General features: G+C 36.5%; 3 non-coding genes across 3 annotated transcripts; 2 read left to right on the top strand and 1 right to left on the bottom strand.

Annotated features, from left to right (window-relative positions):
• The first annotated feature begins 8,239 nt into the window (after nt 1–8,239).
• TRNAS-GGA (transfer RNA serine (anticodon GGA)) lies at nt 8,240–8,326 on the top strand. The gene has a single exon. It is a non-coding gene; the product is annotated as a tRNA-Ser (tRNA).
• A 1,216-nt stretch (nt 8,327–9,542) lies between these two features.
• Nucleotides 9,543–9,615, bottom strand: TRNAT-UGU (transfer RNA threonine (anticodon UGU)). Its single transcript has one exon. It is a non-coding gene; the product is annotated as a tRNA-Thr (tRNA).
• Nucleotides 9,616–11,254: 1,639 nt separating this feature from the next.
• On the top strand, nt 11,255–11,327 carry TRNAF-GAA (transfer RNA phenylalanine (anticodon GAA)). The gene has a single exon. It is a non-coding gene; the product is annotated as a tRNA-Phe (tRNA).
• Nucleotides 11,328–26,886: the final 15,559 nt, after the last annotated feature.

The following is a 26,886-nucleotide window of genomic DNA, read 5'->3' as shown; positions in this document are numbered from 1 at the left end:
CTTACCAACTGGATCTTGTTGCACCCGGTAACAAACACTCATAAACCATTTCTCGAAGTACGTGTCCGGATAGCCCAAAATGTCGATAGTTAGCTCTAGGTCTTCCGGTCAAAAAACAACGTCGATGAAGGCGTGTAGGTGCACTATTACGCGGTAGGGATTGCAATTTTTCTCGCATTTTCGTTTTTTCACTCAAACTCAAGGGAGAAACTTTGCTTCTTATCTTTTTTTTTAAAGATTGACGAATCAAATGATATTTCTGTTCTAATTTCTGCCGCTTCTTCTCCCTCTGAATCAAACTTTTTTTTGCCATAATGTGTCGTTGCTATTATTACCAAGTATACGGTTCTAATCCTAGATGGAAAAATAAATAGAAAAAGAAATCTAAAAAGGCAGATCCTCCCTCTCTATCAAGAGTAATGAACTAGGTGCTGATACAGTACAAAAAAACAAACTAAATTAACCAAACTTGCCTGATGTTGAGGCAATCAAGAAAGCTGCATAAGTGAATATATAACCCACGGAAAAGTGAGCTAATCCAACCAATCTTGCTTGCACAATGGAAAGAGCCACGGGCTTATCTCTCCAGCGAATTAAATTAGCTAAAGGTGTGCGTTCATGAGCCCATGCTAAAGTCTCAATTAATTCCTGCCAATACCCCCGCCAGGAAATTAAGAACATAAATCCAGTAGCCCAAACAAGATGTCCAAATAAGAACATCCACGCCCATACCGATAAACTATTCATCCCAAAAGGATTATATCCATTGATAAGTTGTGAAGAGTTTAACCATAGGTAATCTCTTAACCATCCCATCAAATAAGTGGAGGATTCATTAAATTGTGAAACGTTGCCCTGCCATAATGTGATATGTTTCCAATGCCAATAAAAAGTAACCCACCCAATGGTATTTAACATCCAGAAAACTGCCAAATAAAATGCGTCCCAAGCAGAAATATCACAAGTACCGCCGCGCCCTGGGCCGTCACAAGGAAAACTATATCCAAAATCCTTTTTATCTGGCATTAATTTGGAACCGCGTGCATCTAAAGCGCCCTTTACTAAAATCAATGTAGTTGTATGCAAACCTAGAGCAATAGCATGATGAACCAAGAAATCCCCAGGTCCTATTGTTAAGAAAAGCGAATTACTATTCTCATTAACAGCATTCAACCATCCGGGCAACCATAGGCTTCGACCCGCATTGAAAGCGGGGCCATTCGTTGAAGATAAGAGTATATCGAACCCATATGTCGTCTTGCCATGAGCAGATTGTATCCATTGGGCAAATATAGGTTCGATCAAGATTTGCTTTTCTGGAGTACCAAAAGCAAGCATGACGTCGTTATGAACATAAAGGCCCAAGGTATGGAATCCTAGAAAGAGGCTAGCCCAACTTAAATGAGATATGATAGCTTCTTTATGGTCTAACATTCTTGCCAATACATTATCCTCATTCTGTTCCGGATTGTAATCCCTAATGAAAAAAATAGCTCCATGAGCAAAAGCCCCTGTCATGATGAACCCTGCAATATATTGGTGATGAGTATATAAAGCAGCTTGAGTAGTAAAGTCTTGTGCTATGAATGCATAAGGAGGTAAAGAGTACATATGTTGAGCTACTAAGGAAGTAATAACCCCTAAAGAAGCTAGAGCAAGACCTAACTGAAAATGAATCGAATTGTTGATTGTGTCATAAAGGCCCTTATGCCCACGCCCTAATCGACCCCCCGGAGGAGTATGCGCTTCTAAAAGATCTTTAATACTGTGCCCAATTCCGAAGTTAGTTCGATACATGTGACCGGCAATGAGAAAAATAAATGCAATAGCTAAATGATGGTGAGCCATATCGGTCAGCCACAAACTTTGCGTTTGTGGGTGGAATCCCCCAAGAAGAGTTAGAATGGCAGTTCCCGCTCCTTGAGCGGTACCAAATAAATGATTACTCGAATCAGGGTTTTGGGCATAAAGATTCCATTGACCCGTCAAAAGGGGTCCCAACCCCTGGGGATAGGGTAATACATCTAAGAAATTATTCCATCGAACGTACTCCCCCCTGGATGCGGGAATAGCAACATGAACTAAATGTCCTGTCCAAGCCAAAGAACTTACCCCGAAAAGTCCTGACAAATGATGATTGAGACGAGATTCCGCGTTTTTGAACCACGAAAGGCTTGGTTTCCATTTGGGTTGTAGATGTAACCAACCCGCTATTAAGGACAGCGTAGAAAGAAATAATAGAAAAAGAGCTCCAGTATAAAGATCCTCATTGGTGCGTAATCCTATTGTATACCACCACTGATAAACTCCAGAATAAGCAATATTCACTGGACCAGCAGCACCTCCTCGAGTAAAGGCTTCCACAGCGGGTTGACCAAAATGAGGATCCCAAATCGCATGAGCAATAGGTCTTACGTGTAAAGGATCCTGTATCCATGATTCAAAATTTCCTTGCCAAGCTACATGAAACAGATTTCCGGACGTCCATAGAAAGATTATTGCTAATTGCCCAAAGTGAGAAGCAAAAATGTTCTGATAAAGACGTTCTTCAGTAATATCATCATGACTTTCGAAATCATGTGCGGTAGCAATACCAAACCAAATACGACGAGTAGTGGGGTCCTGAGCTAAGCCTTGGCTAAACCTGGGAAATCTTAATTCCATAATGCCTTTCAAATCCTCCTAGCCACTATCCTACTGCAATAATTCTCGCTAAGAAGAATGCCCATGTCGTGGCAATTCCACCCAGAAGGTAATGGGTTACTCCTACAGCGCGTCCTTGTATAATGCTCAAGGCTCTAGGCTGAGTAGCAGGAGCAACTTTTAATTTGTTATGAGCCCAAACGATAGATTCAATGAGTTCTTGCCAATAACCACGGCCGCTGAATAAAAACATTAAACTGAAGGCCCAGACAAAATGAGCACCTAAGAAAAAAAGACCATATGCAGATAATGAAGAACCATAAGACTGAATGACTTGCGATGCCTGTGCCCACAAGAAATCTCGAAGCCACCCATTAATCGTAATGGAACTCTGTGCAAAGTTTCCCCCTGTAATATGAGTTACCACCCCTTGATCACTTATAGTACCCCAAACATCCGACTGCATTTTCCAACTGAAATGGAAAATGACTACCGAAATTGCATTGTACATCCAGAATAAACCTAAGAAAACATGATCCCAGGCGGATACTTGACATGTTCCCCCTCGGCCAGGCCCATCGCAAGGAAAGCGAAAACCTAGATTTGCTTTATCGGGTATCAAACGGGAACTCCGAGCAAATAAAACACCTTTCAAAAGTATTAATACAGTCACATGTATGGTAAATGCATGAATGTGATGGACTAAAAAATCTGCGGTTCCTAATGGAATAGGTAACAAAGCCACTTTGCCACCTACTGCTACTAACTCGCCGCCTCCCCACGTTAAGCTAGTACTTGTTGTTGCACCAGGAGCTGTTACGCCAGGCGCAGTAGCATGGATATTTTGTACCCATTGAGCAAAGATAGGTTGTAATTGTATGGCAGTATCCGAAAACATATCTTGTGGACGGCCTAAAGCACTCATGGTATCATTATGAATGTACAAGCCAAAACTGTGAAAACCTAGAAATATACATACCCAGTTAAGGTGGGATATGATTGCATCGCGGTGTCTAAGGACGCGATCTAATAGATCGTTGTATCGAGTAGTTGGATCATAGTCTCTTACCATAAAAATTGCTGCATGTGCAGCAGCACCGACTATTAGAAATCCGCCAATCCACATGTGGTGTGTGAACAAGGAAAGTTGTGTACCATAGTCAGTAGCTAGGTATGGATAGGGAGGCATAGAATACATATGATGAGCTACAACAATGGTTGTAGAGCCTAGCATAGCTAGGTTAAGAGATAATTGAGCATGCCATGACGTTGTTAAGATTTCATAAAGACCCTTATGGCCTTGTCCTGTAAATGGGCCCTTGTGAGCCTCCAAAATATCTTTAAGTCCATGGCCAATACCCCAATTGGTCCTATACATATGACCTGCGATTAGGAAAAGAATAGCAATAGCTAAATGATGGTGCGCAATATCGGTCAGCCAGAGACCACCGGTTACTGGATCTAGTCCTCCGCGAAAAGTCAGAAATTCTGCGTATTTGGACCAATTTAAAGTGAAAAAAGGGGTTGCTCCTTCGGCAAAACTAGGATAAAGTTGAGCCAAAAGGTCCCGATTCAAGATAAATTCATGAGGAAGTGGTATCTCTTTAGGATCCACCCCAGCGTCAAGAAATTGGTTAATTGGTAAAGATACATGAATTTGGTGCCCCGCCCAAGAAAGAGACCCAAGTCCTAATAATCCCGCTAAGTGGTGATTCAACATGGATTCTACATCTTGGAACCAGGCCAATTTGGGAGCGGCTTTGTGATAATGGAACCAACCAGCAAAAAGCATTAACGCTGCAAAAATCAATGCACCAATTGCAGTACAATAGAGTTGTAATTCACTAGTTATTCCAGATGCTCGCCAAAGCTGAAAAAAACCAGAGGTTATTTGGATTCCTCGGAAACCCCCGCCTACATCACCATTCAATATTTCTTGCCCTACTATAGGCCAAACTACCTGAGCACTGGGTCCAATGTGAGTAGGATCACTTAGCCATGCTTCATAATTGGAAAAACGGGCGCCATGAAAGTACATGCCACTCAACCAAAGAAAGATAATGGAAAGTTGCCCGAAATGAGCACTAAAGACTTTTCGAGAAATCTCCTCCAAATCACCAGTATGACTATCGAAATCGTGAGCATCAGCATGTAGGTTCCAGATCCAAGTGGTAGTATCAGGGCCCTTAGCTAGTGTTCTTGAGAAATGGCCGGGTCTGGCCCATTCCTCAAAAGATGTTTTTACAGGATCCCTATCCACAACAATTTTTACTTCTGGTTCCGGCGAACGAATAATCATTAAGTCCTCCTCTTTCCGGACAAGACATACAAAGAGACCCGCCAACTGTCTTTTTAGTGAATCTTTGAAAGATATATATTTTGAAAGATAGATTTTGAAAGATAGATTTTGAAAGATAGATATTGTGATTAGTTCTTTTCTTTACTATCTACCATCCTTCTATTTTTTTTTAGTTATTCACTGGAGCAATTATATATTGAAGTCAATCCGAGGCAAGTGTTCGGGTCTATTATGACATAAAGATTAGGTGCCTAACGGACATTGTTTATCTTGAAAAACAAATATTTCTCGACGTAAGAAAAAAATCTTTTTTATTTTTAATTTAAGAAACTAGTGTATTTTTTTTTGAGGGCATAAGCTCCTATCTATATCTACTTTCCTTGAGCATAATATAGGGTTTTTTATTTGATTCTAAATTCCAAGATAACTCATTAGAATTATTAATAAGATGGTCCTAATATATTAGCAATATTTAGATTGCCCCCTCTTTTTATTCAGTTTATTACTTCTATTCTAGACCCTATCCCTATGGTTTATTCTTATGAAATATCATATAAAATAGAAGGTATAAGAAATGGATATAATGAAATTCTTGATTCGATCTTACGACCTAATTTATTTGATTAATGGATCAACAACCAAACCACCCATTTTATGAAAAAGAAGGAGCATGGTCTTATTCAAATTCAAAGCGCTTCGTAATCTTCAACCAGTTCTGTGCTTCAATATAATTTCCCGGAGTAAGCGCTATAGCTTGTTTCCAATATTCAGCAGCTTGATCAAACCAAGCTTCCGCAATTTCCGAATCACCCTGTAGAATGGCCTGTTCTCCTCGGTCGGAATAGGAAGTTCCTTCCCTTAGAACCGTACTTGAGAGTTTCCTACCTCATACGGCTCAGAAATTGCTATCTGAATTTCCCCTATCTTAACTGAATTCGATTTATCAAAAATCGATCCAATTTGTTCTTGGGTTAAGCAGAAGAAATTAATTACCTAAGTTTCAAACCCTAATTTTTATCAATAATCAGTTTGATCTTTTTTCCCACCTTCAGAAGAATGAAGCATAGATAGATATAGAGCCTTCGTTCAAATTTTCTGAAAGGTAACTATCCCGTTTTCATATATGAAATCTCTATAGAATCCTTGAAAAAGACTTTTTTCCATAAGAAAGAAAAAAGAACTTACTATCTTTGGGATCTGATACTACACCGCTGCTTAATCCCTTAGTGGATCGGCTCTATTACATAAGCGGATTCCTAAATTTTGCCCCATATCATGGGATAAGTAAGCAGTTTTTTTTAGTTGTATCGACCCAGTCGCTCACTAATTGATCTTTACGGTGCTTTCTCTATCAATTTGAGAAACTTTATCCATAGAGTAGTAGTATAGGCCATACTTTCTTCGTTTTTTGATTCTCGTGAAGTGTCCTTCCTTCCTACAGCTGATAGGGAAAAATCGTTGTTTTTACGATCCCTATGTAGAAAGCCCTTTTTTCTAGTATTTACTAGAAAATTTGATCCTCTCTTTTTTTTTTTCTTTCTATAGTGGAGATAGTCGCACGTAATGACAGATCACGGCCATATTATTAAAAGCTTGCGGTAAGAAGGGGTTTCGTTCTAGTGCCCGGAAATAATATTCCAAAGCCTTTGTATGCTCTCCATTGCTTGTGTGTATAAGGCCTATGTTATAGAGTATATAACTTCGATCATAGGGATCGATTTCTAGTCGCGTAGCTTCATAATAATTTTGCAAAGCTTCCGCATAATTTCCTTCGGATTGAGCCAACATCCGTTACGGTCGTTCATTCTATTCAAAAAATCTCCGTTCCAAAACCGTACATGAGGTTTTCATCTCATACGGCTCCTCCCTTCTGTACATAATAGTACTAAGCGAAATAATCTATAGAATCAAAATAGAATTAGTCCCGTCTCATTATGAACCGAAAGGGGCTGGTATTTTTCCAAGAAATCTCTAGCCAACCTTCCCACAAGAGGTTTTTCTTAACACCAATGAATTCTATTAATGCTAGAGGAAAACGATAGCTCCAATAATTTCTTTGTTCTCAACGCCTCCTATTTAGAGGAATTAGCTACTTCAACGATCTTTGATGGTTATAGGGGTATCCAAAGTACAAACCTGATGGTTGTTTGTTATCCCAACCATTCTTCCCAGCCCTGATACCGATCAGGAAAGGGGTAATTTCTAACAAAGTTTTTCTCTTGTTGATTCCTATTTCTAGGTGTAGTGCTTTTCTCCCCTATGCTGCCTACGGATACTAATAGAGTAGGATTGGCCTGTAATCCATACCATACCATATCCTGTAGGTGTAACCTTTCGCTCAATACTCAAATCTACAATTGAAGTATCTGAAGCCGCATCAATCGAGGATACACGACGGAAGGAATTGTTAGTTCGCCTCACCTTCCCGAAGCGTGGGTTTGTTTGCTTTACAAATTTGGTTCTCTCTATGCCAACCCCCTCTCTTTTTCGTAAGACTGAGGTATAGGTAGGGCTAAAAAAAAGCAAAAAAAAAGAGTCAAATCGCACCATCTCTATAATAAGTAAATGCCTTTTTTTCTCCTGAGGTTGTCGGAATTATTCGCAATAAAATATTGGCTACAATTGAGGAGGTCTTATCAATGAAATTTCCATTTACACGGGATCTAGGCATAATTCCCAACCCATTCTATATAGAATTGTTTTCATTCCTTCACAAAATAACATAAAAACAAACACATTCGATTCTTATAATTATAAATAGATTGATCCATATGCTCTACTCTAAATCCATATGCTTTAAATGGATAAGAGAGATAGAGATATGGATTTTCCGCTCAGCTCAAATTGTATCCTTTTCCTTCTGCTTGGACACGAAGAGATATGAAATATTTGACTAAGACTGGATTTCATTCCACTTTGCTATTTCTGAACAACAACTTATGTTATCAACTATTTCGTGTTTTCAAAGTTATTAATTGTCTCATACCCTATTTTTGATTTCGATAGTATGGTGTAGCGTATCTTATGCAAACGGAATTCTAAGGTTTCTTTATTTTATTATGCAATAAGAAGAATTCTTCCATTTTCTTTTTCTTTAGTTGCGGGAAAACCCAAATTAAAACTTTTTTTTTATAGCGAGCGCAATTTCTAGTAAAAAATCCTGTATCCTTCCACTTAGATCAAAAGGAATTTTTCCAATAGAACTATGGAACCCCCGAGTGGTTGCGGTTGTACCTGTACTGCAGGAATAAGAAAACTCGCTATTCACTCAGTTTATTTTCCATAATAAGTTATGTAGGAGAGATGGCCGAGCGGTTCAAGGCGTAGCATTGGAACTGCTATGTAGACTTTTGTTTACCGAGGGTTCGAATCCCTCTCTTTCCGTTTTTCTTAATTCATCAACGTTAAGGATCACAATGTATCAAATCAAATAACAATTTTTTCCAGCAATAATATCTTATATTATCTTATTTTGATTTAATAGAAATTAGAAATTCTCTATAGCAAATTACTGTGGTATGTAAAATACACATAGAGGAAAAAAGAAAAAAGGATCCTAATCCTAGGGTTAATCAATTTTAGCTAGTTGATGGGAAAATACAAATTAATGGTAATGGTCTTAGGGCGATTTAGTTCGGGGAAAGGGGAAGGGGAAGAAAATTCTATGAACCTTTCCTTTTTTCGTTAAGTTCAAGTCTGACGAGAGTAATATTCTACAACTAACAACTCATTTATTTTGAGACCGACCCACTTCCTATCTAGGATTTTATTTACTAGTCCTTTATATTCCAACGTGTCAATCGCCAAATGCTTTGGCAATTTCCCCGGGTCCGATGAAGCAATATAATTTTGAACCAGACCTTTTGATCTTTGGTTATCTTTCGTAGTAATAATATCTCGGGGTTTGCAACGAAAACTTGGTATATTGACTATACGACCATTAACTAAAATATGTCTATGGTTGACTAATTGGCGGGCCCCAGGAATGGTTGAAGCCATACCCAATCGAAAAAGGATATTATCCAAACGCATTTCAAGTAATTGTAGTAAAACCTGGCCTGTTGACCTTTTTGCTTTTCCAGCGATATGTACATATCTAAGTAATTGTCGTTCTGTCAGACCATAATGAAAACGCAATTTCTGTTTTTCTTGAAGACGAATACGATATTGCTCCTTTTTCCCAGAATTGAATTTTTTTTTAAGATTACTTCCGGATTTAGGTGTTTTTCTAGTGAGTCCTGGTAAAGCTCCCAGACGGCGTATTTTTTTTAAACGAGGTCCTCGATAACGGGACATGAAGACTCCTTTTTTTATTTTATTGAAATTTCATTTTACACAATTAATTTCATTGTATTTACATTACAGAATACATCGAAATTAAAACTGAATTAAACTACAGGATAAACAGAGTAAAATCAACTAAAGTACCCAAAAAAATGGAATTTCATCAAAATCTTTATTTTTTGTATATATATTATTTATTTTATTGTTTTGTATCTAGCAAAATTGTAAGGTAAAAAACATAAAAGATCCTGGATTCTCCATTTAATTCGGAAAAAAAGAGATTCTTGTTCGTAGAACATCGATAGAGAAAAAAAAAAGCCGACTATCGGATTTGAACCGATGACCCTCGCATTACAAATGCGATGCTCTAACCTCTGAGCTAAGTGGGCTTACATAACGGAAATAGTGTAACAAATAGAAATAGGTATAGTATAGGAAATCCGTAAAATCTCAGATATTAGTTATTAATCTTAGCTATTAACTAGTTCTAAATTTGAAGTTATACTTATAAAAATAAAAAAATACTAAAACTTCTTAAAGATAAAGTTAGCTTGATATGCTTAACTATAGGATATTAAAAAATAAAATTATAGAATTTATTGGTATTTTCATTTGATCATTATAGACTTTATTATTTGTTAATAATTTGAGGATTAATATTTCACTAAGGGGAACATAGAGTCAGAGTAAATAAAATTGCTAATTCTGATTAGAAAAAAAGAATAAATATCAAGCGTTATAGTATAATTTTGAATACTATAAAAAAGTAAGACGGGAGGTGGGGGAGATAAAAACTTTTGGATATATTGATTCGGATTGAATTGCAAATACATCAAGGATAGAATCAATTCAATTCTGAATTGCAATAAGCAAGCGAGGTCTCTCAAATAGAGTCGAACTGAACTGCTAGACTACGTTGAGTGATGAACTCAATGATTCAAAAAAAAAACTAAGAGATGGATGAAATTACACAAGGAATCCTGGTCTCAAAGAAGAGGGAAATGGGGATATGGCGAAATCGGTAGACGCTACGGACTTGATTGTATTGAGCCTTGGTATGGAAACCTGCTAAGTGGTAACTTCCAAATTCAGAGAAACCCTGGAATTAAAAAAGGGCAATCCTGAGCCAAATCCGTGTTTTGAGAAAACAAGGGGTTCTCGAACTAGAATACAAAGGAAAAGGATAGGTGCAGAGACTCAATGGAAGCTGTTCTAACGAATCGAGTTAATTACGTTGTGTTGTTAGTGGAATTCCTTCTAATTCTAAATTAGAGAAAGAGGGGTTTTATACCTTATACATTTAATAAACACGTATAGATACTGACATAGCAAACGATTAATCACAGAACTCATATTATATTATAATTATAATATAGGTTCTTTATCTTTTTTAAAAATGAAATTAGAAATGATAATGATTATGAAATAAAAAACTCATATCATAATTTTTTTTTTTCATTATTGTGAATCCACTCCAATCGAATATTGAATAATCAAATTCTTCAATTCAAATTCAAAGTTTTCGAGATCTTTAAAAAAGTGGATTAATCGGACGAGGACAAAGAGAGAGTCCCATTCTACATGTCAATACTGACAACAATGAAATTTCTAGTAAAAGGAAAATCCGTCGACTTTATAAGTTGTGAGGGTTCAAGTCCCTCTATCCCCAAATCCTCTTTTATTCCCTAACTATACTATATTATTATTATTTATCCTCTTTTTTTTCTTTTTATCAATGCAATGGGTTTAAGATTCATTAGCTTTCTCATTCTACTCTTTCACAAAGGAATGCGAAGAGAACTCAATGGATCTTATCCTATTCATTGAATAGATTTCTTTTTTATTAGAGTATCGGCAAGAAATCTTGGTTATTCACTCTATTTTTAAGTTTTATTTAAGTAAACCATGCACAATGCATAGGACTACCCCCCCATTTTCAAATTTTAAATTTGAAATACTTTAATTAATTTTTAGTCCTTTTAATTGACATAGATACAAATACTCTACTAGGATGATGCACAAGAAAAGGTCAGGATAGCTCAGTTGGTAGAGCAGAGGACTGAAAATCCTCGTGTCACCAGTTCAAATCTGGTTCCTGGCAGAGAAAAAAAAAAGATCCACCGAATAGGTATTGATCCAAATACCTCGAGATGGATTGTGATACATATTCATTAATAATATTTATTCATCTAAGTGGATAAATCTATAATATAAATATAGAGGCACTTCTTTTTAAAGAAGTTTTAAAATATATCTTTTCTTTATGATAAAGAAGGGGGTGAGATTCCCCTTTATTTTTTTGCGTTTCTTAATTTTGTATTCCGCTATTCCGACGAATATTTTTTTAGTCTTGCTTATCTTTATCTTATCTTATTTTCCTAGTTGTGCTAAGTAATGTGCGCGGTACAAAGTTCCTGGTAGAGAACTTCTTTGAGTCATCCTATTTTTCTGTTCATATGAAGGAAATTAATATGCGATTTTCAAAATAGGGGAATCCAAATGAAACCCTTTTTTTGCTCAGTCTATCTGGAATGCTTTTGTATAATTAGGAATTAATTATAAATAGGTATTCCGTTTCATCTAGGAAAAGAACCTAAAAATATTCCTTGACTTGAATAAAATCTGGAGTTGTGTTGTATAAGTGAGCATGAATTTCTTATCATTCAATGAGCATCTTGTATTTCATAAAAATTGGGGGTTATATAATCCTTACGTAAGGGCCAGCCTATCCAACTTTCAGGCATTAGGATACGTTTAAGGCGCGGATGATTATCATAAGAGATTCCCACCATATCATAAGATTCGCGTTCTTGAAAATCGGCACTTCTCCAAATCCAGAAGACAGACGGAATTCTAGGATTATCCTTTTGGGCAAAGACTTTTATGCAGACTTCTTCTGGATTATCTATACCATATTGTATTCTCGTAAGATGATACACGCTAGCTAAAGATCCACCGGGTGCTACATCATAAGCACATTGGGAGCGTAAATAATTGTAACCATATACATATAAAATGACAGCAATGGAATCCCAATCCCCTGCTTTTATTTGTAAAGTCTCTATTCCTCGGTGATCAAAGCCCAAAGATCTATGAACCACCTCATGTTTGACTAGCCAATTAGATAACCAACCCTGCTGCATTGTCTTCATCTCTCCCTCTTTGTATAAATATTTCACATTTCGGATGCAAGTTTGAAAGATTGCCCTGCTTTTTATTTTTCTACACAAAAGAGCCCCTCTCCTAATTCACTAATTTGTAGGAAGGTACTGAACTTTTGGATTTGAAAAAAGTTTCAGAAGATATATCTAATGTAGATGGTGATTGATAGAGCAATTCTTGCTCATAAGTTCCTGTATGAGTACTGCGCCTAACATAAAGCTTGTGACTGGTAGTAAAACATCTATTTTTATTTTGAGATAGAGTTCGATCCTCAACTATTTCTCGCGATATCTTCTTACGAAGTTTTGTTAGGGCATCTATAACTGCCTCCGGTTTAGGTGGGCAGCCCGGCAAGTAGACATCCACAGGAATTAACTTATCAACTCCCCGAACAGTACTATAGGAATCCGTACTGAACATTCCCCCTGTAATAGTACAGGCTCCCATAGCAATGACGTATTTTGGTTCAGGCATTTGCTCGTATAATCTCACTAAAGAGGGAGCCATTTTCATTGTTACCGTACCGGCTGTTAAAATTAGGTCTGCTTGCCTAGGACTTGATCTTGGTACCAATCCATAACGATCAAAGTCGAATCGTGAGCCTATTAATGAAGCAAATTCAATGAAACAACAACTGGTACCGTATAGAAGGGGCCATAAACTGGAGAGTCTTGACCAATTCGAAAGATCATTTGGTGTAGTTGAAATAACAGAATTGGAACTTGTTTGGTCAAGTAAGGGAAACTCAATCAAATTCATAACTGTCTCAATAGAATCTTTTCTCTTCTTTTTTTTTGTCTAAATATTCAGTTAAGACCATTCCAAGGCTCCTTTTCGCCATGCATAAACTAAACCAACAACTAAGATAAGCACGAAAATCAAAGCTTCGATAAAAACGGATACACCCAATACGTCGAAACTCATTGCCCAAGGGTATAGAAAGACGGTTTCCACATCAAAAACAACAAAAACGAGCGCAAACATATAATAGCGTATTCGGAATTGTACCCAAGCCCCTCCCATGGGTTCTATACCCGATTCATAACTAGAAAGCTTCTCTGGTCCTTCACTAACCGGGGCTAAAAGTCCTGAAATCGAAAATGCCAAAATAGGAATAAGGCTTGCTATTATTAGAAATGTCCAAAAAATATCATATTCGTGAAGCAGAAACATAATGTACTCCCATTAATGTGGAATAGGCGGAACTTAAATTAGTCAATTCAATTCAGCATTGTCAATTTATCCAGAACTTCTCTCTTTTCCTCGGTGAAACAAGAATCTTTTTTGTTCAAACAAAAGCGCTTAGTTTAGCCTTTGTTTCCTCTGTGCTGCATCTTCTTTAAAGATTCATCCAATGGAATCCCAACTCCCTTTCTTTTGGATTTCCATTCTATTTAGATATGGTGTATGTAGATCTAATTCTTATATAAAGAAAACTTTCTCGTTTCACTTTGTCTCGCTTTCTCTAGAATCTCTAGAAAAAAGAATAGCTCTATCCTTTATTTAATATTTAATAATAAAATAATAAGAGACTATTAAATAAAAATGAGAATACTACTAAATTAGAACCTAATTAAGATAGTAGGACTAATCTATGCAGTATAATTAATGAGAAGTAATACTATAAAATAAAAATAAAGAACTCTATTTCAGAACTATGAGACAGAATATTCTGTTTTCTTATTTACTCTTTACTTTATTTTTTCTATTTAAAGTTGATCAATTTACATAATGTATCTATAAACAAAGTAATAAATATACTTAAAACAAAGTAGGAATTCGCAAAATGGATAAAATCATTGCAGTTATTATAGGGAAGTCTAGAGATATCCTATTTGAAGGAGGACGGGATTCAAATCAGGGAAAGGATCCTTTCTTCTATTGATTTGATAGAAATTCGTTTTTCTTTTCCTGTCTGTATGATTTTGATTTTCGATGAATGAGCCTTTGGTAATGCTTTTATCTCTATTCTATGTCGCAGGCGCCTATCCAGTCTATAAACAAATACTAATGAGAAAATGAAAACTATACTAAACTAAAGAAAACATAGGATAGAGATCCTAAAATCTAAAAAAGGGCATATTAGGGCTATACGGATTCGAACCGTAGACCTTCTCGGTAAAACAGATCAAACGGATTATTATCGAAATGATTTGAACTGTTTCAAAGACCCAACATGCATTTTTTTGCATTGGGCTCTTTCATAAACTGATTTAAAGATCAGTTAGTCCACCATAGTTTTTCTTTACGGAAAGATAATGAGATGGCTCCCTGTGCTCTGATTGATTTTTTGTATTATGATCTATCTAGGAGCAATACCAAAGTGTTTCAAAGGAGGATTACCTTGACTTAGGTCTGCCTCCGGTCTAAATTAAATCAACCTAAGTGAAATGGAGTCTCTATCGTTCCACTGCAAGAGTTAACTATGAGACTTCATACACCTTAAAGTTCATAGAACGAAAAGAAGTTTTTTGGAGGCCCTTATCCTCATTACGCCTAGCATTTAGTGGGCTGGATATTTACCTTATCAACTAGCAAATCCATAAGGGTTCTATTTGATTAGGCACCTGAATTGGCACCTGAATCGGACTGAACCGACTGTTTGTCAGGCTACTGTTCTCCTATTCTCTCGAATCTATGAAGTAAGACATTGATTTTGCAATAAGATCGATTATGTTCATTGCATAATAAGCTCCTTTGAAAAGCATTGGCGCACGTGTAAACGAGTTGCTCTACCGAACTGAGCTATAGCCCTTATCACAGATATCTTAACATATAGATAATTTCTTGTCAAGATGAATATTTTCTAATGCCAGAGGATACCCCTTTGATCTGTATCTGTTTAGTATTTAGTTTAGTATTTAGTATATAACAGACCAATAACAGAGCGGTATTGCTTAGAAAAGGGATTCAATATATAATCGATCGAAGTAATGGGTCTTCCTTTGTGGTGATAAATTGCCTACTTAACTCAGTGGTTAGAGTATTGCTTTCATACGGCGGGAGTCATTGGTTCAAATCCAATAGTAGGTAAGTAGGTAGAAAAATTACTAGATAGCATTGGACTTACTTCGCTTCACTATCTAATAACTTTTTCTACCCCTCTTCCCTTTTTCTTTGTATCAACTATAAACCACTGGATTGTCTTCAATTGGATGGGGGAATCCAATTGACAGCCTCGATTCGTATCCTAGCTCGTCTGAGAGCGAGCTTCGCTTCAACCAAATCTTTCGTACCCTCAGCTTTACTCAAGTTAGCTTCGGCTATTTCAAGTGCCTTTTGAGCTTCTTCCGGATCAATATCACTACCCAGTTCCGCATCATTTCCTAAAATGATGATCTCATTATTAACTATTCTCGCAAAACCGCTCCACAGAACCGCTGTTAACCATTGGTCGTTGAGGAGGCGTATTCTCAAAGGACCCATATCTACTGCTGTGTTAATGGGGGCGTGGTTTGGTAATACGCCAATTTGGCCACTATTAGTGGATAAAATGATTTCTTTCACTTCACAATCCCAAATAATTCGCTTAGGAGTCAGTACATAAAGATTTAATTTCATTTCTTCGATTTGTTCTCCTCTTCTAAGGTTATAGCTTTCGTGCTAGCTTCATCGATGTTACCCACCAAATAAAAAGCCTGTTCAGGTAGGCCGTCTAATTCTCCGGAAAGGATTAGTTGAAATCCCCTAATAGTTTCCGCAAGAGCAACATACTTTCCTGGAGAACCAGTAAAAACTTCTGCCACAAAGAACGGTTGTGATAAGAAACGCTCAATTTTTCTTGCTCTTGCTACAGTTAAACGATCCTCTTCCGATAATTCATCCAAGCCAAGAATTGCGATAATGTCCTGAAGTTCTTTGTAACGTTGTAAAGTTTCCTTAACTCTTTGCGCAGTTTCATAATGTTCGTTGCCAACGATCCGAGGCTGTAACATAGTCGAGGTTGAATCTAAAGGATCTACTGCTGGATAAATACCCTTGGAAGCTAATCCTCTGGAAAGTACGGTAGTAGCATCCAAATGTGCAAATGTTGTGGCAGGGGCAGGGTCGGTCAAATCGTCTGCAGGTACATAAACTGCTTGAATCGAAGTTATAGATCCCTTTTTAGTAGAAGCAATTCTTTCTTGCAAAGAACCCATTTCTGTACTAAGAGTAGGTTGATAACCCACTGCGGAGGGCATTCTCCCTAATAAAGCGGATACCTCTGATCCTGCTTGAACAAAACGAAAGATATTATCGATAAATAAAAGCACGTCTTGCTTATTAACATCTCGGAAATATTCCGCCATAGTTAGGGCAGTTAAACCAACTCTCATACGAGCTCCCGGTGGTTCATTCATTTGGCCATAGACTAGAGCTACCTTTGATTCCTCAATATTTTTTTCATTAATTACTCCGGATTCCTTCATTTCCATATAAAGATCATTTCCTTCACGAGTCCGTTCCCCTACTCCACCGAATACGGATACGCCCCCATGAGCTTTAGCAATGTTATTGATTAATTCCATGATCAGTACTGTTTTACCTACTCCAGCCCCCCCAAATAGTCCTATTTTTCCTCCACGTCGATAAGGAGCTAAAAGATCGACGACCTTAATACCTGTTTCAAAGATGGATAATTTCGTATCTAACTCGATAAAGGCAGGCGCAGATCTATGAATAGGGAACGTTGCACTACTATCTACAGGACCCAAATTGTCAACAGGCTCCCCAAGAACGTTGAAAATTCGTCCGAGAGTAGCTCCACCGACCGGAACACTGAGAGGAGCTCCCGTGTCAATCACTTCCATTCCTCTCATCAACCCGTCCGTAGCACTCATAGCTACAGCTCTAACTCGATTATTTCCTAATAATTGTTGTACCTCACAAGTCACATTAATTTGCTTATCGGCAGTGTCTCTACTCTGGACTACCAAAGCGTTATAAATATAAGGTAACTTGCCTGGGGGAAAAGTGACATCCAGCACGGGTCCAATAATTTGATCGATACGACCTGTACTTTTTTCTTCAATTGTGGAAACCCCGGGAGGAGAAGTAGTAGGATTGGTTCTCATAATTATCACATAATTAAAAAAAAGGAATTTGTCGAAATTTTTCTTTTTTTATTGTTGAATAATGCCAAATCAAATCAAAAAAAATCCAAAAGTAAAAAGGAAATGAATTAGTTAATTCAATAAGAGAGAAAAGGGGACCAGGACTTGATTTCGTTGCCCAAGCGAATCCCATTCAATCGTTTACTCATGGAATGAGTCCGTTGGAAAGTTCAATCAATCTTTTTTTCATATACATACATTTTGCCTTTTGTGGAGGATCTGTGCCTACTCTACTTTCCTATCTAGGACTTCGATATACAAAATATATACTACTGTGAAGCATAGATTGCTGTCAACAAAGAATTTTATTAGTATTTAGTTAGGTATTTGCATTCAAAATAAGAAAAGAGAACTATTAAGAACTTGTAAAATAAGGATTAGGAATTAATTTGGGTTGCGCTATATCTATCAAAGAGTATACAATAATTATGGATTTGGTAAATCAAATCCATGGTTTAATAACGAACCGTGTTAACTTACCATAACAACAACTCAATTCCTATCGAATTCCTATAGTGGAATTCCTATAGGATAGAACATACACAGGGTGTACGCATTATATATGAATGAAACATATTCATTAACCTAAGCATGCCCTCAATTTTCTTTAATGAGTTGATATTATATTAATTGAATATCCTTTTTTTTTGTTTTACGAGATTTTTTCTAAAGTTTCATTTACGCCTAATTAACATCGAGTAGACCCTGTTATTGTGAGAATTCTTAATTCAAGAGTTATAGGGAGGGACTTATGTCACCACAAACAGAAACTAAAGCAGGTGTTGGATTTCAAGCTGGTGTTAAAGATTATAAATTGACTTACTACACCCCAGAGTATGAAACTAAGGATACTGATATCTTGGCAGCATTCCGAGTAAGTCCTCAGCCTGGGGTTCCGCCCGAAGAAGCAGGGGCTGCAGTAGCTGCCGAATCTTCTACTGGTACATGGACAACTGTTTGGACTGATGGACTTACCAGTCTTGATCGTTACAAAGGACGATGCTATCACATCGAGCCTGTTGCTGGGGAAGACAACCAATGGATCTGTTATGTAGCTTATCCATTAGACCTATTTGAAGAGGGTTCCGTTACTAACATGTTTACTTCCATTGTAGGTAACGTATTTGGTTTCAAAGCCCTACGTGCTCTACGTTTGGAGGATCTACGAATTCCCCCTACTTATTCAAAAACTTTCCAAGGCCCGCCTCATGGTATCCAAGTTGAAAGAGATAAGTTGAACAAGTATGGTCGTCCTTTATTGGGATGTACTATTAAACCAAAATTGGGATTATCCGCAAAAAATTATGGTAGAGCGTGTTATGAGTGTCTACGTGGTGGACTTGATTTTACCAAAGATGATGAAAACGTAAACTCACAACCATTTATGCGCTGGAGAGACCGTTTTGTCTTTTGTGCCGAAGCTATTTATAAATCACAGGCCGAAACCGGTGAAATCAAGGGGCATTACTTGAATGCGACTGCGGGTACATGTGAAGAAATGATTAAGAGAGCTGTATTTGCAAGAGAATTAGGGGTTCCTATTGTAATGCATGACTACTTAACTGGGGGATTCACCGCAAATACTACTTTGGCTCATTATTGCCGCGACAATGGCCTACTTCTTCACATTCACCGTGCAATGCATGCAGTTATTGATAGACAGAAAAATCATGGTATGCATTTCCGTGTATTAGCTAAAGCATTGCGTATGTCTGGGGGAGATCATATCCACTCCGGTACAGTAGTAGGTAAGTTAGAAGGGGAACGCGAAATGACTTTAGGTTTTGTTGATTTATTGCGCGATGATTTTATTGAAAAAGATCGTGCTCGCGGTATCTTTTTCACTCAGGACTGGGTATCCATGCCAGGTGTTATACCGGTAGCTTCAGGTGGTATTCATGTTTGGCATATGCCAGCTCTGACCGAAATCTTTGGGGACGATTCTGTATTACAATTTGGTGGAGGAACTTTAGGACATCCTTGGGGAAATGCACCTGGTGCAGCAGCTAATCGAGTGGCTTTAGAAGCCTGTGTACAAGCTCGTAACGAAGGGCGCGATCTTGCTCGCGAAGGTAATGAAATTATCCGAGCAGCTTGCAAATGGAGTCCTGAACTAGCCGCAGCTTGTGAAGTATGGAAGGCGATCAAATTCGAGTTCGAGCCGGTAGATACTATTGATTAACTAGATAAAACTAAAGATAAAGAAGGTATAAATAAAAAAGAAACGAAATAAAAAGAGAAAAAAATCAGTTATGAAATGCAGTAATTCTTCTTTATTCTTCTAATTGATTGCAATTAAACTCGGCTCAATCTTTTTTAGAAAAAAAAAAGATTGAGCCGAATAAAAATAGATCATGATATGATCATGAGACTTGACAAATCGAGATTCGTCTATTCTATATATCTAGAATATATATATTAAGGTATAATACAATAAAGAAATACAAATAAAATAATAAAATAATAAAATATAGTATTATCAATTGTATGCGCTTCTAGAGAAGTATGTATGCAGGAAGTAAATTCTAACCGCTTTCTTTTGAATCCAATTTCAAATTAGATTAGAAAGATAGAAAGGCCATGAGGATGGGAAAATCAAAATAAAATCTTTTTAATTAGTTCTCCTTTTTTGGAATTTTCTTATTATCCTTTCATTTTTTTTACAGAATATTTTTCAAACTAAAAATAAAAAATACAATACAATAGTCAATATTCCTTATAATAGATATACTTAATTATATCATAAGAATCTTAAGATATTTTTCGACTAGATAGAAATAGTAAATTTGAATTGAGACACCTATTCCATGACGGATTTAAACTTACCTTCTATTTTCGTGCCTTTAGTAGGCTTAGTATTTCCGGCAATTGCAATGACTTCTTTATTTCTTTATGTGCAAAAAAATAAGATTGTCTAGTATTTTTTAGTGTAAGTAATATAATATGGTAGGGTATGTGGCTTTTTCTACACACACTTTCTACACACAAATGAAAAACGGTTATGGATGCGGATATAGGCTACGAGCATAAATGCATGAATATGCAGAGCCAGGTATAGCGAGTTTTATTTTATTTATTTTAATTGAATCAACGAATATTTTTTGAATAGAAAGTCAATGTATCTAACCTATTATTTCACAGGAGTACTAGTTGCTGAAGGCGATTTCAGAATCAAAAAAAGTAAAGTCAAAATTATTTAGCTTATTCTCTCAATTTCAATCGACCGCTGCTGGATTTAGTATATCTAATATGAATTGGCGATCAGAACACATATGGGTAGAACTTCTAAAAGGTTCTCGAAAAAGGGGTAATTTTTTCTGGGCCTGTATTCTTTTTCTAGGTTCACTAGGATTCTTATCGGTTGGGATTTCCAGTTATCTTGGTAAGAATATTATATCTATACTTCCATCTCAAGAAATTCTTTTTTTTCCGCAGGGGGTCGTGATGTCTTTCTACGGAATCGCAGGCCTATTCATTAGCTCCTACTTGTGGTGTACTATTTTGTGGAATGTAGGTAGTGGTTATGACCGATTCGATAGAAAAGAGGGAATAGTGTGCATTTTTCGTTGGGGATTCCCTGGAATAAAACGTCGCGTCTTCCTTCGATTCCTTATGCGGGATATCCAATCAATTAGAATTCAGGTTAAAGAGGGTCTTTATCCTCGTCGTATTCTTTATATGGAAATCCGGGGCCAGGGGATCATTCCCTTGACTCGTACTGATGATCAATTTTTTACTCCACGAGAAATTGAACAAAAAGCTGCCGAATTGGCCTATTTCTTGCGCGTACCAATTGAAGTATTTTGAGGTATCTTTTTTGAACTGAGTTGAATGAAGAAAAGAAGAATTGGAAGAAGAAAAGTTTTCTCAACACGGGGAGGAAGTCCCTTCTAAATTGGATTTGTTATTGTAAGGGGATTTTTAAGTATTTATCTAAAGGAAGGAACAAACGAGGATAAGAGAAATTTGCTTTTAATTTTTTTTTATCCAAGTGAGATATATCGCATACTATTCTTCTTTTTTCATCCGAAAGGGCTTTTTTTTTATTCTATTTCACTATTTCATTCCATCTAGATCTAAGAAAGAACCCAATGCACTGAAATTCCACTACTAACTAATATACAAAAAAGAAGAATAGATACAGGGTATCAAACCTATATAGTTTTTGCTTCAAAGAAATAGAAATATCATGAAATAGAAATATCATCATATAGAGTCAGGGAATGGAATAGAGTCAGCGAATGAAGCATATTCATTAACAACTCCATTTACGGATCAAAAATGAAAAAAAAGAAAGCATTGCCTTCTTTACTATATCTTGTATTTATCGTACTTTTGCCTTGGGGGGTCTCTTCCTCATTTAACAAATGTCTGGAACTTTGGATTAAGAATTGGTGGAATACCAGGCAATCCGAAACTCTCTTAACTGATATTCAAGAGAAAAGGATTCTAGAAAGATTCATAGAATTAGAAGAACTTTCTCTCTTGGACGAGATGATAAAAGGGAAACTAAAGACACATGTACAAAAACCTCCTACAGGAATACACAAGGAAATAATACAATGGGTCAAAATAAATAATGAGGATCATCTCCATACCATTTTGCATTTCTCGACAAATATAATCTGTTTGGCTATTCTAAGTGGTTCTTTTTTTCTGGGTAAAGAGGAACTTGTCATTTTGAATTCTTGGGTTCAGGAATTCTTCTATAATTTAAATGACTCAATAAAAGCTTTTTTTATTCTTTTAGTTACTGATTTTTTTGTTGGATTTCACTCCACCCGTGGTTGGGAACTAGTAATTCGTTGGGTCTACAACGATTTTGGATGGGCTCCTAACGAGCTTATTTTCACTATTTTTGTTTGTAGTTTTCCAGTAATTCTAGATACATGTTTGAAATTTTGGGTCTTTTTTTGTTTAAATCGTCTATCTCCTTCGCTTGTAGTCATTTATCATTCAATTAGTGAAGCATAAATTCATTTGATCTCCCGATATTAATATTAATCAAATTAGCAAGCATCTTTTTTTAGAAAGAAAGCCCTTTTCCATTTTAGCAAAATTCTTTCTATTTATACCTACTTTAAGGTATTCATCATTGCAGTACAACTGTTGCAGTAGAATGACAACAGATTCGTGTATAGGGAACTAGATTAGCTTAGCTACCTATCTAATTTATTGTAGAAATTCTGGGATCTGCGATTGGACATGGAAAATAGAAATACTTTTTCTTGGGTAAAGGAACAGATAACTCGATCGATTTCTGTAGCGATCATGATATACGTAATAACTCGGACATCTATTTCAAATGCATATCCCATTTTTGCGCAGCAGGGTTATGAAAACCCACGAGAAGCAACTGGACGAATTGTATGTGCCAATTGCCATTTAGCTAGCAAGCCCGTCGATATTGAAGTTCCCCAAGCTGTGCTTCCCGATACTGTATTTGAAGCAGTTCTTCGAATTCCTTATGATATGCAATTGAAACAAGTTCTTGCTAATGGAAAAAAGGGAGGGTTGAATGTAGGTGCTGTTCTTATTTTGCCCGAGGGATTCGAATTAGCGCCGCCCGATCGTATTTCCCCTGAGTTAAAAGAAAAGATAGGAAATCTTGCTTTTCAGAGTTATCGTCCCGATAAAAAAAACATTCTTGTGATAGGCCCTGTTCCCGGTAAGAAATATAGTGAAATTGTCTTTCCCATTCTTTCCCCTGATCCTGCTACGAAGAAAGATGCTCATTTCTTAAAATATCCCATATATGTAGGGGGAAACCGAGGAAGAGGACAGATCTATCCTGATGGTAGCAAGAGTAACAATACAGTCTATAATGCTACGTCAACAGGTATAGTAAGAAAAATACTACGTAAAGAAAAGGGGGGGTATGAAATATCCATAGTTGATGCATCAGATGGACGCCAAGTGATTGATATTATACCTCCCGGACCAGAACTTCTTGTTTCAGAGGGGGAATCCATCAAGCTTGATCAACCATTAACAAGCAATCCTAATGTGGGAGGTTTTGGTCAGGGGGACGCAGAAATCGTGCTTCAGGATCCATTACGTGTCCAAGGCCTTTTGTTCTTCTTCGCATCCGTTATTTTGGCACAAGTTTTTTTGGTTCTCAAAAAGAAACAGTTTGAAAAGGTTCAATTGTACGAAATGAATTTCTAGGTCCCGGGATTTCTTACCATCAAGTTGGTAAAAAGCCTCGATTTATTGGCAATTGCTAGAATTATCTATGATCTATTTTGGAAATCCTTTTTTTGTTTAGACTGCTTTTTGTTTATGAGATGTCTGGAATTCCTTATTTATATCCCATGCAAAAGAAGAGAATCCAAGGCAAAGGCGAGAACAATAAAATTAAAATTTCTTCCTTTTCGGAGGGATTGCAGGTCTTCTTAATCGTCTATTCGGCACAAGAAAAAGGCTTTTTCTTGTGCCGATTCTTCTTGTATCAAAATAAGAATCCTTTTTCTTCCTAATTCGTCAAAGATTACTATTTCTTCTTTATTCGGGTCTGTCTCTTGGACCTCTTTTTCTTTTGCTTAGGTTTAGCCGAGGTAGTGGACAAACAGAGGGGAAGAAAATATGGCGGGGGAAAAATTTCTTGTGATTGTGAGCAAATTGCTTGGCTTGTTTAATTAAGTTCAACTTCAAATTTACAGAAATTTTGCAAAAAAAAAGTAAACTCTTCCATTGAAGGTTTTTTTTATTTTTAGGCTAGTTGAATAGTTTTGATTAAGGTTTTATTAGTTTATTACTCGAAACTAAATCAAGGATTTTCAGGATACTTCCTTCGTGGAATAAGATATTGGATCCTCGAGTGATCTCTTTTTCTTGTTGCTTCATAAGAGTGAATCGAATAGATTCAATTCGCGTTATAAGAGTAAAAATTCCGCGGGTCCTTTCCGCTCTAATCAGATAAAGGGGGGTAAGGACCCGCTAAGCTCCTACTTTTTCATGTTTACAATCTGGTCCCTCCGATTACTATAGAGATGAACCCAATCCAGAATATGAACCATAAAAGAAAACACCTACTAAACCAATCACAGCAATACCAGCTACAGTACCTATCAGCCAAAGAGGAATTCTTCCAGTAGTATCGGCCATTTCCCCTACTTTCCTCCACATTTTATCAATTGGTCATGCTAGAGACAAAAACAGTCATGGGTAGTTATAAGGATGGTATCCTTCCAAATGGGATAAGAGAATTCTTATTAGTCTCTTTCTTTCTCTCAATTGAAGAAGTAATTGGAAAATAAAACAGCAAGTACAAAAATGAGTAATAAACCCCAGTATAGACTGGTACGATTCAATTCAACATTTTGTTCATTCGGGTTTGATTGTGTCATAGTTCTATAGTTGGAATTTGTTTTATCGTTGGATGAACTGCATTGCTGATATTGATCCCAAGAAAAAAACAGTAGGTACAGCTAGTCCGTGAATAGCCAGCCATCGCACTGTAAAAATAGGATAGGTTCGATCTATGGTCATTGAGGGCCTCCTAAAAGGATCTACTAAATTCATCGAGTTGTTCTAAAGAATCAAAACGGTCGGTTATTAACGGAATTCCTTGTCGGCTTTCCGTGAAATACTCGTTTGGCCTAGGACTTCCAAACACGTCATAAGCTAAACCCGTACTGACAAATAACCAACCCGCAATGAATAGGGAAGGTATAGTAATGCTATGAATAACCCAGTATCGAATACTGGTAATAATATCAGCAAAAGAACGTTCTCCCGTGCTTCCAGACATGCTGAACTCCCAAAATTTTTGTACATTCAAAAAAGGAATTGATTCCGTAAAAGATGGGATCGACCAGTAAATAGAAAATTACTGATATTTCATCCTTGTGAGATTGTCAATTTTGTACCAAAGGTGTATTTTGAGTATACCGAATTAGTATAGCTATCCTTCCTATGGCACAGCAATCTGGTTTTGCCTGGTTCCGAAACATAATTACTTTTTTATTTTTTTTGTCTATAGGTAAGCTATATGTTATTCAAGGCATCAATAGAAAACCCCATTTTTGTAGGTTCTACTTACTTTTCATTGGCTTCGGAATATATAGAGTAATTCGGAATAGCAGCCAAAATCTTGGGAAAATCTAAGTTAATGATCAATAGGTTTGGATAAATAATTTAGGAAGGATATTCTCATACTGACACAATACAAGGACAAGTATATGTGAAATCTATCCTTTCATAATTCGTAATTCATCCTTGTATTGTTTGTTGGATTAGGTCTAACTTTCTTGACCAAACTGCGAGCGCGGAACTTTACGAGATGAAATAGGGAAAGACAGAAGATAGAATAGAACTTAAAAGGATAATTGAAGTGACTCGTCTTCGAATCTACTTTGGTTGGAGTTCGAAAAAGGAATAAAAATAAAGTAAATTCAAGGAAGAGCTTTCTTTTTTTTTTTAACAGCCCCTTGGCAGGTCGTGGAATGCTTTTGTTCTCCTCTTATTCCATATGGAATACAATCAGTTAAAATAAGAAGGAATAGGGGAATATTCGATCGTTCACGTCCAAAACGAGGGTCCTATTGAAAAAGAAATTATCCAAAATAGAAAGAAGTTTTTTTTTCAAATTCAATTGTTTATTTATCTCTTATTCAAAAATTTCCCTGAAAATTGAATGAAAAAATGAAATTCAATGGGGTTAGATGATCTAGTTCTTAATATTATTACTTTACTCAATTGACAAATTCCACAACAAATCTCTTGATTCGGAATTAGGGACTCATGTATCATCTGATGAATCCACTTTCTTTTACACTTCTGTATCTTACTCTACCTTGTTTTTTAGTATTATCTAAAATAACTGATGAATTCTGAATTTTCCATAACTTAGGTAAATGCTTTACCAACATATGTAGTGTAGTAAAAAAAAATAAATGGAATTTAACTCTTTCATGCTTACTTTAACTAGTTATTTTGGTTTTCTACTGGCTGCTTTAACTATAACCCCAGCTCTATTTATTGGCTTGAACAAGATACGCCTTATTTGAATTGACTGAATAATTATAATTCAGAAAAGAAAAATCTTTCTTTGGGATTCCTGGCATTCTACGACTCTTTTCCAGACTAATTAGGAATTCTTTTCTTGGTCATTGAGATTCGTGGATAATTTAGAGTACTATTTAGGGATAGATCGTACCTCTTTTTTTATCCCCTCGAACAAATCGAAATGATTGAAGTTTTTCTATTTGGAATCGTCTTAGGCCTAATTCCTATTACTTTAGCGGGATTATTCGTGACTGCGTATTTGCAATACAGGCGTGGGGATCAGTTGGATCTTTGATTGAGTCATTTTTTTTTGATTGACCTCCTCCAGACCAGAGAGGAGGTCAAATTGAAATTGGAGTTACAATTCAATTTTGTTAAGTTATTTTACTCTGCTTC

Source organism: Aegilops tauschii, unplaced genomic scaffold (genome assembly GCF_002575655.3).
Source record: "Aegilops tauschii subsp. strangulata cultivar AL8/78 unplaced genomic scaffold, Aet v6.0 ptg000956l_obj, whole genome shotgun sequence".
Classification (NCBI taxonomy): domain Eukaryota; kingdom Viridiplantae; phylum Streptophyta; class Magnoliopsida; order Poales; family Poaceae; genus Aegilops; species Aegilops tauschii.
This window is presented reverse-complemented; position numbering and strand designations above follow the sequence as displayed.